We start from the raw sequence: 13,632 nt of genomic DNA on the forward strand, positions 1-13,632 counted from the left end.
AATAATAAGAAAAAGCCTGAAAAGAAAGCTTTTCCCGCAAAGTGGGGCTTGGTGGGGCCCAGCGCATCTGTCTGTGAAGTGTTGCCCCTTTAAAACCCCTAGAGGCGACGTCAAGAAGTGATCCGAGCCGGTTCCTAGTCAAGCCAAGGCAAAGCTCAGCTACGAAGCCGCGAATCTCCAAGATCAAGAGAACGAGGGACTTGGTGTTGCCACTCAGTCTCCGGCTCTAATCACCACCATAAACAGGTGAGGGCTGCCAGCTTTTCCCTCTTCTTTCGTTCTGCGCGCCCCTTCCCCTCCCTTTCTCTTTCCTTCTCTCCTGTCCCGACTCTGTCTTTAATAAAGGGAGTGGGACGGAGCAGTAAGCCACTGTAAGCCTTCCCACGGTTTTAGTGTCTCCTCCTTCCCACTCCAACCCATTTCGCTCCTCTCGGCTGGAATGTTCCCTCACTGTCGCCCCGGTTCTTCCTTTGCATTGTCATCTCGCCTCTAACCCTAAACAAAATCTCTTTTATCTTGAGATTTAGCTGTCGTTGAAGATTTGCTCCCTCCACCGAAACCCGTCTTCCTTCCATCCCTTCTTCTTTCAAATCTGTTCACTCCAAAACCACGCGGATCCTTTCCGATCTCTCTGTTTATTTAATGGGCAGATTTGCCAGAGTACTGCATTCTCTCTTTCCTCTCCGTCTCTCGTTTAATCCTTACGCCCTGAGTAGCCTTGCGCGTGCGAGCTCTTGCTGTTGTTTCATTTTAGATTGTTCGCGGCTTTAAGTGTGGTACGGCTTGGAAGAGATCTGAAATGATGAATATAATTCCTCCGATTCCTCGCTGGAAAAAAGGGGAGGAGATGTGTATTATCCACATCACAGAGAATAGCTGGGTTCATGTGACGTATTTAACTATGGTTAATTGAACCACGATGTATGCCAAATTTCTGGGCTTTCATAACACACTGAATCACAAATTGGATTAGGCGATCGGTATTATTAAGCCAAAATATCGGTAGTCAGGATATGGCTTAGTGTATTGTGCAAAATGGCAATCATTGTACTACATGGGTTTAGTTGTAGTGCGATCCAGTATGTGAGTCTACTTTGAATTAAGTCTCGGTGGGAATTGCTTTCAGAGGAATGGGTGAAATGGTTTGCAGCTTGTTTCTGGTAAGATGATGATGATGATGATGATGATGATGATGATGATGATGATGATGATTCCTTTCAAATCCAGTTGAGTGATGTTCTCTTACTGGGGCATGAATGAATGAATATTTTCTTTTTGCTGGTCAAAAGTATTTTTCCCCTCTGAAATAAGTGCAGAAAAACCATAATATGCCTTTAAATCACTAAATCTTCACCATTCCCTGGGTATTTTAAAAGCGGTCCTTTTCTTTAAATTGCTTTGCCTTATTTCATCATAGTGTGCTGATAGACAAAATGGATGGCACACCTTCTCACAATATTCAACTCCCTAGGTCTCTGCATTATTCCATAATATGGCAACTGTACAGTATTAGTGTTTTGCAGCAAATTAACACAAAGTAGGTGGTGGTCTGCATTTCTGAATTTTAGATAGATTACCTGTTTGGATGTCTAGGATACCTGATATAGTGCACACACACCCAACTCTTGGGAATTCAGAGATTCTGGAAACCTGTTTAGACTTAATGAGAAAAAGAAATTACATTCTATGTTTTCTCTTTTCTCACACTGTATGTAGCTAGGAGTATACAAGATGCTGTTTTTTTAAAAAAATTAGGAGATGTGCTCTTGCTTTGTCGCTTATGTGGCTGACTCTCCTCCCCTCCTTACAACAATCTTTTGAGGTAGGTTGAATTGAGAAAGTAGAACTGAAGTCACTTAATTAGATACGTGGCTGAGTAAATATTTGAACCATGGGTTTCAACCAGCACAAAAATTCAGGAGTAACCAAGCCTCTAGTCTCCAAGAGTTTTGAATTGCCTTCCCCTGATTCTTGGTCAATGACCATGCTGATTTTAGGGATCTATCACATCTAGAATAGGCAAAGTTCTCTAGCACTACTTTGAAACTGTATTAAAGTGATTGTTGCTGGCTAATGATCAGTCATGCACAAGGCAAGCTGTGATTTATTTTGCACATTTTCAATTTTAGATTATTTACTCCTGCCTTTATTTTATGTTCTATGTGGCTCAGTGGGTTAGGACGCTGAGCCTGTCGATCAGAAGTTTGGCAGTTTGGCGGGTTGAATCCCGAGTGCCGCATAGCAGAGTGAGCGCCTGTTACTCGTCCCAGCTTCTGCCAACCTAGCAGTTCGAAAGCACGTAAAAAATGCAAGTAGAAAAATAGGGACCACTACAGTGGGAAGGTAACAGCGTTCCGTGCGCCTTTGGCGTCTAGTCATGCCGGCCACATGACCACGGAGACGTCCTCAGACAAGCGCTGGCTCTTCGGCTTTGAAACGGAGATGAGCACCGGCCCCTAGAGTCGGAAACGACTAGCACGCATGTGCGGGGGAACCTTTACCTTACCTTTACCTTATTATTTTTATAAATAAGCCAAGGCAGCGAACATTCCTAATACTCTTTCCTCCTATTTTCCACCCAACAACAACCGTGCGAGGTGCACTGGGTTGAGAGAGAGTGACTTGCTCAAATCACCCAGCCAGCTTTCATGCCTAAGTGAGACTAGAATTCCCAATCTCCTGGTTTCTAGTCTGTTGCGTTAACCACCAAAGTAATAATTTATTGTTGGATATATTGTAAGTGCCCAATCTCTGTTACATCATTGACAAAGTCCATTTAGTTAATTTTAGTTTCTGACATAACACTTTTATAAAGAACCAACTTTTACGGATAATGTGTTATTTATTTGAATTCAGCCAGCTGTGCTATGCCATGGACCGTTCTGCACATTCTGTCTAAATATTTATTCCAAATTGTTCTGATGGCAAAAAGGTGAAAGTTGCACAGATTATATTATTGGAGGGGGGGGGGAGAAAGCAGATCACATTAATTTTGCAGATTAATTTTAAATTTATTTGGCATAATAAAGTGTCTTTGTTTTTCAGCCAGCCATCCCCCCCCCACACCAAACCAGTGTGATTACTCATGATCATTAAGGCTTAATTCATAAATAGTTTATATGTGTCAATGCATCATCCATGAATCCACATTTTGTGAGAATGAGTGTTTTATATGGTAAAATTTACACTTTTACATTATCCTATCCATTAGTCTTAGATTTTTAGTTGCTGACCTAGCTTTTGAGAATTTTTTTGTGTGGGTTGGGGGAGCGGGTTGAGGCAAGAGGAGAAAAGCAATTGGATGTTTAAAATTCCAGTAGATAAGAGAGTATAGCTATATTTAACATTTCTTTTCAGCATGTGCAATCCCAGTTGTAGCCAAATTTTGAAACATACTTGAGATTTTATTTTCAAAATGGCCCTGAATGATCTGCATTTCCTTTTTTTAAAAAAAAATCCATCACAATAAGACTCTGTATGTGTGTCTCTGTAAAAATAGAAAGCTACTAAGATTGCACTCTGTGGAGGTGGAGTGCACAGCATATTACATAATATGAAATGTGATGATAGGCTGGCACACCAAAGAGATTAGTGGTCTGTTTGCCCCCCCCTGTCACGTGAACTCATTTCGGCATAATGCACAAGTGTGTTGGTGCTGACGTTGATAATTTTGAATGGATATGTCATAATGATGTTGATTTCCTTGGACTGCTGAATTGGGGCACATGGGATTAGTGGATGAATAGATTATGATGGCCTGTGTATGCATGAAAGATATAGAGGACTGCTTTGTGAAAGATTGATGCTTTCCTAAAAGCAACATGAGTACAAGCTCAAATTCCTACTGCTATTTTTCCTGTCCCTTAAACATATTTATTACCCTCAGTCAACCATCCATGACTGCCCAAGGTGTTCATACTGTGAACAGCTGCTCTAAATGATCTCTCTTAATGATCCTTCTACCTGCTGTCAAATAGTGGGAAAAATATATTGTTACTTATGCTGTTTGCATACAACCTATGCAGGAGATGCATAAGGAAGTATATCCCCCCCCCCTTAGGAATGATGATGGCCATGGTTTTCCCTTCTAAATTATTCTTAAAAATAAAACATCTTTTGGGATCTAGATATAGCTCACCTTGCATTCAGTGAGGATTTCTGCAATCTTCTATAATCTTGAATCACTTTCTCAAATAATTATTTTCAATCATTTTCCTGAGGACATACAAAATAGCTTCAAGAGAAGTTAAAATAGTTAAAAACAATAAAGTTAACCATGCAACTTAAAAGTCATAGCTAACAAGGGAAACCTGAAGCTGCTCTGTAGGAGAACAAAGAAATTATTTCTATGTCACTCTCTTTCCAACCTTTTTCCTTCTTCGTTGAATGTCTTTCCACTGACCTTTTATTTATACCCCATTGGGGATAGATTGTCAAGGGGTAAGGGGGAAATCTATCTATAAGGTCACTGAAAACAACCTTATGACACACAATCAATTTATATCCCACATTTCTATCTAATGGAATCTCATAAGCATTTTTCCCTTCACTTTATAAAGTTAAATTGTTTAAAACATTTCCAAACAAAAATATTCCAGTTTGTGAATACTCCATGCTCCACAAACAGTTTAGCAAATATGCACCCAATGTTTTACTGCCATTCTATGGTATGAACTCATTGAATATTTTCTTTCCCAATTCTTCTCCATCTAAATTGGAATTGAGATTGGAAATTGGAATTCCATTCTGCCTAAGTCATACTCCAAAATTTAATGCCCATACTAGCTCAAAGTCCCCAAAAATTTACTGCTGATTTTTGTTTATTAAAGCAATTCCATAAGAGTTGCTTACTTTGCAACCTTAAGGCTTATGTAGACAACAAGAGCAATATGTGGTATAAAAACATTTTTATTTAAAAAGTTTTACAATACATTTTGACTTTAATCCCCCCTCCCCCACCCCTATCTAGCCCTCCCTATCCCTCTCCCCCATTCCCTCCTCCCACCCCCGACTTCCCAGAGCTAAATACAGGGTATAAAATCGAAAAACAAACATAAGCACCCCTATGTTATCAACAATAAACTATTAATTCTATCTCCCTCTAGCTCATATAAAATGAATACAAACAATATTAATATTACAAATAAAGTAAAAAAGAAAAAGAGGAAAACTGAAAAAGAGCTTTACTCAGAATAGATTTTCTTAATCCCAGTCCTTATTCATATTAATTTCAAAAAAAAGAAAAAAACCTTTCACCTACTATTTGCATTCTCCCACCTTTCTCTAATTTCTAAACAAATTCTCAGTTACGCGCCAAAAGCGCCTATCTCTGTTAACCTTAATAATCTCCAACCAAACTAAACTATGATCAAAAATAGTTCTTGCATGTATCACACCAAATGTCTCGCAGTTCCAGATCATCCTTGAGTTCAAATAAAAAGAGTAAAAAAAGGTTTAGGCAGTCTCTAAGACAACTTGTTGTTAATTAGGAGCTTGCGTACCCATTCTTAGTTCAACACATACTTTTAGTCCATAACCCTAATATACTTTTCTAGCAAGCAAATAACATCAATCTTAAATTGTGTTAAATATTAAAAAAAACTTTCTTTCTCCTCTATGATAAATTTAATCCATTGACATTCTAATTTAAAAATTTAATCACCAATCTTGACGCTCCAAACCTTTTGGAGCACGTCTGTCATGACCCCCATAACTTCTTTGGACCGCGCCCCTCCCACAGCTTCACTGTAAGTACGCTTTGGAGATTCCATAACTTTCTGCTGGTCTTGCTCTTGCTCTCGTCTCGCTCTTCTTAGGGCAGCACGCGTCATCCTCTGGCCTCCTGCAACAACCGATGAGACTGTAACTTGATCCCCTCCAACACCATTGTCCTCTGTCTGTCTATCTGCAACATCTTGAAGCTTTCCCTCGCCGTATCCCTTTACAGCTTCCAAAAATGATAGGGGGGTTGCTTTTAACACATTGCTATAAAAATCACGTGCCTGGGCCACAGTAACCAAACGATGTCTTTTACCTTCGTGCGTCACCACCAGTCCAACTGGAATCTCCCATCTAAACTTAATATCACATTTCTTAAGTTCCTGTACTAGAAATGCAAAATCTTTCTTTCTCCTTAAAATCTTCGGAGGAATCTCTTTTAAAACCAAGACTTCTTGCTCAGCCACTACCAATTTAGTATCATAAGCAGCTTGAATAACTTCATCTCTAATTACTCTCTTTGTAAAATAGACCACCACATCTCTGGGTAACTTCCTCTGTCTTGCAATCCATGAATTTACACGAAAAAGTTTGTCCATATTTCCCTCAATTTCAGATGCTGGCAGGCCCAATACCCCTTCCAGAGCCTCAGAAATCAGCTGCTTTAAATCTTCTTTACAATTCTCCTTTAAACCCCTGATTCTAATAGCATACTGCATCTGATGATACTGAACAAGGCTCAATTCTCCGTCCATTTTATCCCTTATATTTTCATTTTCTAATAACTTTGCTTCTAATATAGAGTTCTTTTGACTGAGAGCCTCCACTTTTACATCCAGCTGTTGCACACATTCAGCTACAGATTCAATCATAGACAACATGTCCACCCTCATTGCTCTAAACTTCTCTTCCATCTTCTTCTCCAATTTCTCCATTTTCTCCTCCATTTTCTCCTCCAGCTTTTTCAACTTTTCATCCATCATGTCAGACATCAATTGTGAATGCTTTCCAAGAGCATCTTGTAAATCCTTAAGCGTCAATGCCGGAGGAGGTGCAGGAGGAAGCAAAGCTTGCAATGAGGTCTGTTGCACCAGGGAAGACCCCGCACTCCGAAGAGCTTTAGAAGTTTTAGCCGCCATCTTCCCCCACTTTCACTTATTGCGCACTTTCACTTTAAAGCTATAAAATCCATTGAGCTAGAGAGTAAAGATAAGAGTCCACATCACCTTGACCTCCTGTACCGCTCTGCCTGCATCTTGATAATCAAAAGTATTTCCTTTTGGCAGGGGTGGTTGCTAACGCCTGGCTCTGCTCCAAAAATCCCGGAGCAGGGGCGCTGCGCAGCTCGGAGCAACCCAGGCTTCGGGGGGGCTCAATCCTTCAGCCGCCCAAACTCTCAGCTCAGGCGGCCCCGGAGAGCTCAACCCCTACCTGGGGCCTCACCCCCTCCTCTTCTCCCGAGGAGGGGGCTTCAAATCCATCTAAACAGCTGATCGGCGCTGTTTACGATGGAAAAACACAGCTGCGGAGCGGGCAGCCCGAAAACGGCTGTCTTCGGCGTCGCGTCACCACCGGAAGTCCCGGTATAAAAACATTTTTAATGTAGCAGCAAAAGCAAGGATTTGATAAGATTGAAAATGCAGCAGGCAAATGGAAGCTATTCTAATCTTTAAGGAATTTATTGTGCTTTATTATTCCTGCTTGTCATCCTCCTCCTCCTCTTGCTTTTGAGATTTGCATATCCCAGAAGCATCCTTAGATGATCCTTATACAGATGGGAAACATAATTTGTGTTCAACAGTTTTCTGCCCTGGAATCTGTAGTTTCTGTTTGCCTGTGTCCAAGATGTGAAAAAATAAGATAATGTTGAAAGCCTAAAGGCCAGTCCAGAATTCTATTAAGTGATCATAAATCACAGTGCAAACATCTGAAATAAGAGGGTGGAATACCAAGAACTGATTGAGTCCTGTTTTGTAGGTATGCATTAAATTATAATATGTTTCTTGTTTTCACCCTCTGATTACTGCAATTTGGGTGTGTGGGATCCTGCAGGTTTTATAGACAGTCTGGAGTCTAACCACCTAAGAATCCTTGTTAGAGATTTTTTTTTCTTACATGTAAAATCCCAGAAAATAGATATGGTAACCAGAGTAAAAGTTGTATGACCTTGCCTTCTGTCTTCACAATTTAGGCTGGGCTACCAACAATCCTTATTTGAATCTGTTTTTTGATTCTGAGATTCTTTTATACAGTTCAGTCTATACTTCCTGTAAGGAAAGGCTGCATCTCGCCTCTTAATTAGGACCAACTCCATTCCTAATGTATTATTGATTCTCCAATTATTGATTAACTGCTACTCGTGAGCATGTCAGTTCTCTGACTAATATTTTCCTCCTGTCAGCAGATTGGGTTGAGATTTCTCTTGTGAACAGTCAGTGAGGGTTGGACTAATAATGGAACACATTAGAAGAGATCAGCCCAAATGGCTATTTTGTTTACCAAGAAATCATACAAGGAATATTGGCTAAAACTTTAGAATTTATAAGAACATCTGTATTTTTTTCACATATAGCTGGTTCATCTGCACCTCACCTCGGGATGCATCAGCTCATGAATTGCACCGCTAGGTCTTACAAAAAGAGACAATTGCTGAAAAAAATGTTAATATTCAGTGAAATTTAGCATTGTGTTCAACAAGTTTAGGGAGATCTTGGTTCAAATCCCCATTTAGCTGTAAGTTTACTGAATGTCTTGAGCCAGCTCCTCTCTGTCAGCCTTTACCATCTCCCAGTGCTATTGGAGAAAGAAATAGAACAGTTCTATTGTTTGGAAGAAAATAATAATAATAATTAATATTTTTCTTGCAATATTTTTCCTAGTGTCTGGGAGTGTAATGGACTGTGGGAATGGCCTGAGGAGACAGGAAGGAGAGGGACATACTGGATGACCAGCATGTAAAAGTTCAGTTCATCCAAAGAGAGGATGGTGTGGGAAAAATTTCAGAAGGGATCCTTCCTAGTTTTCTAGAGTGTAAAAGCAAAAGGAAGGGGGAAGGAGAAATACTTTCAGTCTTGTAAACTTCTGTTAATGTAACTTAACAATAAAGAAAGACATAGTATTCCTGATTGTGCTTCTTGTCTAGATAAGCCCATGGATTATTGCTAACATCAATCTTGCAAGAAAAAGAAGCAATTTGATTGCTTTGAGGAAATTGAACCAGTTCATCAATCCTTTGGGAAAATGTGTTTTTAGTTCTTTGGCAATGACCCTTACAGGAAACTAGTCACAAAATGAGTAACCTCTCAATCCAGCTGGAAGGATTTGCTTCTAAGAGCTTACACCCCAACTTCACTGTATTCCATTACAGCTGTATTTGTTAAGGTCCAATAAGAACCAAGGCTTACTTTCTTCTATCTAACCCAGACATGTCAAACACAAGGCCCGGGGGCCAGATCCGGCCCGCAAAGTGGTTTCATGCAGCCCGCGAAGCCATCCTGGAAACAGTGAGGGAATGGCCCTCACTGCCTTGGCCCTGGCCCAGAGACCCTCCTTCTGCCAGAGACCCTCAGATCTGTCCCACTCCTGCCCAGGCCCCCATAGGCACCCTTGATGCGAACGATGTAGAGCTGGCCACGCCCACCCAGTAGGCCATATGCACTCTAGCCACGCCCACCCAGTAGGCCACACCCACCCAGGCCACACCCACCCAGCCCCCTGAGGGCAACCGCAGTGCTGATGCGGCCCTCAATGAAATTGAGTTTGACACCCCTGATCTAACCTCTATTTAGTGTAGTAAATAGTTATACACAGGAGAAAGAAAGATTTGGGTTTTTACTGTAACTTAAAATTATAGTTCCCCTTCATGGATTACTGCCTTGTCTTGGCGAAGGGGCTTGCGTAATTCAATGAAGCTATGAGCTATGCCGTGCAGGGCCACCCAAGACGGAAAGGTCATAGCAGAGAGTTCTGACAAAACGTGATCCACTGGAGAAGGAAATGGCAACCCACTCCAGTATCTTTGCCATGAAAACCCTATGGACAGTACCAAAAGGCAAAATGATATGATGCTGGAAGATGAGCCCCTCAGGTTGGAAGGCATCCAATATGCTACTGGGGAAGAACAGAGGGCTAGTACTAGTAGCACCAGAAAGAATGAAGCAACTGGGCCAAAGCCGAAAGGACGCTCAGCTGTGGATGTGTCTGATGGTGAAAGGAAAGTCCGATGCTGTAAAGATTTTTTCTCCATAGGAACCTGGAATGTAAGATCCATGAATCCAGGAAAGCTGGACATGGTCAAACAAGAGATGACAAGACTGAATAGTAGTCCAAGTCTATGTCCCAAACACCAGTGCTGAAGAAGATGAAATTGACCGGTTCTATGAAGCCCTACAGCACCTTATAGAACTAACAGCAAAAAATGATGTCCTTATCATCATGGGAGATTGGAATGCTAACGTAGGAAGCCAAAAGATAAGCGGAATAACAGGCAAGTTTGGCCTTGGAGTACAAAATGAAGCAGGGCACAGGCTGATAGAATTTTGCCAAGAGAATATGATGGTCATAGCAAACACTCTTTTCCAACAACCCAAGAGATGGCTCTACACATGGACATCACCAGACGGTCAACACAGAAATCAGATTAACTATGTGCCCTGCAGCCAAAGATGGAGAAGCTCTATACAGTCAGTAAAAACAAGACCAGGAGCTGACTGTGGCTCAGACCATGAGCTTCTTGTTGCAAAATTTAGGCTTAAACTGAAGAAAGTAGGGAAAAGCACTAGGCCACTCAGGTATGAACTAAATCATATCCCTGATGAATATACAGTAGAGGTGACAAATAGATTTAAGGAATTAGATCTGATAGACAGAGTGCCTGAAGAACTATGGACAGAGGTTCACAACTTTGTACAAGAGGTAGCAACTAAAACCATCCCAAAGAAAAAGAAATGCAAGAAAGCAAAATGGCTTTCTGAGGAAGCTTTGCAAATAGCTGAGGAAAGGAGAGAAGCAAAAGGCAAGGGAGAAAAAGAAAGATACACCCAATTGAATGCAGAATTCCAGAGAATAGCTAGAAGAGATAAGAATGCATTCTTAAATGAACAGTGCAAATAAATAGAAGAAAACAATAGAATAGGGAGGACCAGAGATCTCTTCAAGAAAATTGGAGAGATAAAGGGAACATTTCATGCAAAAATGGGCAGGATAAAGGACCAAAATGGCAGGGACCTAACAGAGGCAGAAGAAATTAAGAAGAGATGGCAAAATTACACAGAAGAAGTATACAAGAACAAGCTTAACATCCCTGATAATCACAATGAGGTGGTCACTGACCTCGAGCCAGACATCCTAGAATGTGAAGTGAAGTGGGCCTTAGGAAAGCTGAGCAACAACAAAGCTAGTGGAGGTGACAGTATTCCAGCTGAGCTATTCAAAATCTTAAAAGACGCAGTAAAAGTGCTACACTCAATTTGCCAGCAAATGTGGAAAACTCAACAGTCGCCACAGGATTGGAAAAGATCAGTTTACATTCCAATTTCAAAGAAAGGCAGTGCCAAAGAATGTACAAACTATTACACCATTGCACTCAATTCACATGCTAATAAAGTTATGCTTAAAATCCTACAAGCTAGACTCCAGCAGTATGTGGATCGAAAACTACCAGTAGTACAGGCAGGATTTCGAAAAGGCAGAGGAACTAGAGATCAAATTGCCAACATACGCTGGATCATGGAGAAAGCTAGGGAGTTCCAGAAAAACATCTACTTCTGCTTCATTGACTATGCTAAAGCCTTTGATTGTGTGGTTCACAGCAAACTGTGGCGAGTTCTTAAAGAGATAGGAGTACCAGACCATCTTATTTGTCTCTTAAGAAACCTATATGCGGGTCAAGAAGCAACAGTGAGAACTGGACACGGAACCACCGATTGGTTCAAAATTGGGAAACGAGTCTGGCAAGGCTATATACTGCCACCTTGCCAATTTAACTTATATGCAGAGTACATCATGAGAAAGGCAGGGCTAGATGAATCAAAGGTTGGAATTAAGATTGCCAGGAGAAATATCAGCAACCTAAGATATGCAGATGATACCACTCTAATGGCAGAAAGTGAAGAGGAACTAAAGAGCCTCTTGTTGCGGGTGAAGAAGGAGAGTGCAAAAGGTGGGTTAAAACTTAACATTAAGAAAACCAAGATCATGGCATCCGGCCCTCTCAATTCCTGGCAAATAGATGGGGAAGAAATGGAGGTAGTGACAGATTTTATTTTGCTGGGCTTCAAGATCACTGCAAATGGGGACTGCAGCCAAGAAATTAAAAGACACTTGTTCCTGAGGAGGAAAGCAATGGCAAATCTAGACAGCACACTAAAAAGCAGAGACATCACCCTGCCAACAAAAGTGCATATAGTAAAGGCTATGGTCTTCCCAGTTGCAATGTATGGCTGTGAAAGTTGGACCATAAGAAAAGCTGAACACCAAAAAATTGAGGCCTTTGAACTATGGTGGTGGAGAAGTCTCCTGCAAGTTCCCTGGACTGCAAGGCGATCAAACCGGTCAGTCCTAGAGGAGATCAACCCTGACTGCTCTTTAGAAGGCCAGATCCTGAAGTTGAAACTGAAATACTTTGGCTACCTAATGAGAAGGAAGGACTCACCGGAGAAGAGCCTAATGCTGGGAAAGATTGAGGGCAATAGAAGAAGGGGACGACAGAGAATGAGGTGGCTGGATGGAGTCACTAAAGCAGTAGGCGTGAGCTTAAATGGACTCCAGAAGATGGTAGAGGACAGGAAGGTCTGGAGGAACATTGTCCATGGGGTTGTGATGGGCTGGACATGACTTCGCAACTAACAACAAAAAATTATAGTTGTAGATTCCTAACTTAAGCAGAATAATATTGCATTGTTTATAGTTGGAATTTATAGTAATAAAAGTTTAACATTCTTTTCAGAATAATATTTTTCTTATCATGATATAATAAAACTGTTGATTGATTAATTATATACTGTTGAGTCATTTTTCATTTCTCCGTGATGATTTATCTCTGTTAATTCAAGACTCCCAATAGGGTACTTATTGCCACTATAACTGAGTCCTTGTGCTGGTCATCCTCTTCTTTGTTTCACCTTTCCTAGTGCTAAAGCCTTATTCAGGGAGTTAGGTCTTTGCATAATGGACTGAAATAGGATAATTTGAACCTGGTTATTTGTACCTTGAATGAGAACTCTAGTTGATTTATTTGCTGATCCGTTAGCATGTTTTCTTGGCTGTCCGTAGTATCCTCAGGAGACTTCCCCAAACCAAAGTTGAAAGGCGTCAATACTCTTACTATCCTACTTCTTTAAAGTCCAACTTTTGCTTCCATAGAGTATCACAGCATGATTTTAATTAGATACAGTGCTGCATTTGAGTATCTCTTCTAAGGCCTTTGTGGCTGGTCTACTAAATGCTAGTCTATATTGTATTTCTTGTTTGCTTATTCCATTACTGTTGTTAGCTGATCCTAAAAGGCCACTTTGCCAATTCTGAGGCTGGTGGTTCTGCTTGTTGTCATTAGTTGGTCTTCTTTGTATTTAATTTTAGTTCCATTTTTTTCTATTATGTTCTTTTACTTTTAGTACTAGGGCTTGGCAATGCTTTGCATTTTTAGCTATCAAGATATTGTAATGTTATCAACAGAGTGTAGGCTCTTGATGTTTCTTTCTCCAATTTTAAAGCATGCTCACCATTTCCAATTATACAGATAGTCCTCTACATATGAACATGATTGAGCCTGCCCATCATGTTGTTGTAATGGTCATAAAACAGGTCAGTCATATGAGTGACCAAATTTTATGACCTTTTTTGTGAACAAGCAGTTGTAAAATGGCCATAAGAAATGCTGCAGTTGTTAAGCAAACAAATGGTCCACTATAGCTA

The 13,632-nt window shown here is 40.7% G+C and overlaps 1 protein-coding gene across 1 annotated transcript in view; it reads left to right on the forward strand.

The window, feature by feature from the left end:
* Positions 1 to 237: 237 nt before the first annotated feature.
* MPP2 (MAGUK p55 scaffold protein 2) overlaps positions 238 to 13,632 on the forward strand; it is a 77,703-nt gene continuing 64,308 nt past the window's right edge. Inside the window, exon 1 of the mRNA XM_083376270.1 lies at positions 238 to 246. The gene's annotated coding sequence lies outside the window, so the exon portion shown is untranslated. The remainder of the gene's footprint in view (positions 247 to 13,632) is intronic.

Source organism: Vipera ursinii (assembly GCF_947247035.1).
Source record: "Vipera ursinii genome assembly, chromosome: Z".
NCBI classification, from domain to species: domain Eukaryota; kingdom Metazoa; phylum Chordata; class Lepidosauria; order Squamata; family Viperidae; genus Vipera; species Vipera ursinii.